Source organism: Echinops telfairi, unplaced genomic scaffold, assembly GCF_000313985.2.
Source record: "Echinops telfairi isolate 266 unplaced genomic scaffold, ASM31398v2 ScPeMD7_7441;HRSCAF=8479, whole genome shotgun sequence".
Taxonomy (NCBI): Eukaryota; Metazoa; Chordata; class Mammalia; order Afrosoricida; family Tenrecidae; genus Echinops; species Echinops telfairi.
Genome location: NW_022111341.1, coordinates 463,795 through 464,608, shown reverse-complemented (window position 1 = coordinate 464,608; position 814 = coordinate 463,795).

Genomic DNA, 814 nt, shown 5'->3' with positions numbered 1-814 from the left:
AAAGATAGCAATTGTGAGGATGGTACAGTAACAGGTCGTGTTTCATTCTGTTGTACACAGGGTTGCAATGAGTTGGAAATGACTCAATATCAGCTGACAATAATAACAACAATTTTGTTTCCTAACAAATATATTGATTAAGAATTAGAAGAATACTAAAAATGACATAATTCTGTAATTCTTCTTGCCTTTAGGTAATTTATTACTAGGGATATACATAAAAATCACAGCATTTTAGGTTCATTTGTAAGAATTTCTCTCCATGTAGTTAAGCCACCTATTTATTGTACATAGGTTTATTTTTCTCATTTTGGGTAATTAACTATACATACCAAAATATGTGTATGTGTACATGTAATATACAAATGTTTACACACCTATGAGGGAGTACTCCACAACCCCCCAAATAGGAAAAAAGCTCCTCTGGGCAGAGCTTTTGTGGTGCACATTTTTCCCAATAGGTGAGCATCAAGCAACTCACTCTGAGTTAATGCACCAGTAGCTTCCCTTGGGAAGGTTCTATCTGGTCACCGCAAATTTTTTCATAAAAGCAGTTTCATTGAATCTCATTTTTTTTGTGATGGCCAATTTAAGAGAGCAGCATGTGGCTATGAAATTTTGTTCCCTGCTCAGAAAAAATGCTGCAGAAACTGCTATGATGCTGAACACAGCTTATAAGGACAATGCTATGGGAAAAACTCAAGCATCAGTGGTTTTCTCATTTCAAAAAAGGTGAAATGTAAATTGATGACAAACCTTGCTCTGGATGTCTTTCAGCTTCCCAAAAGGGAAAAAATGTCACTAAAATTCGTGC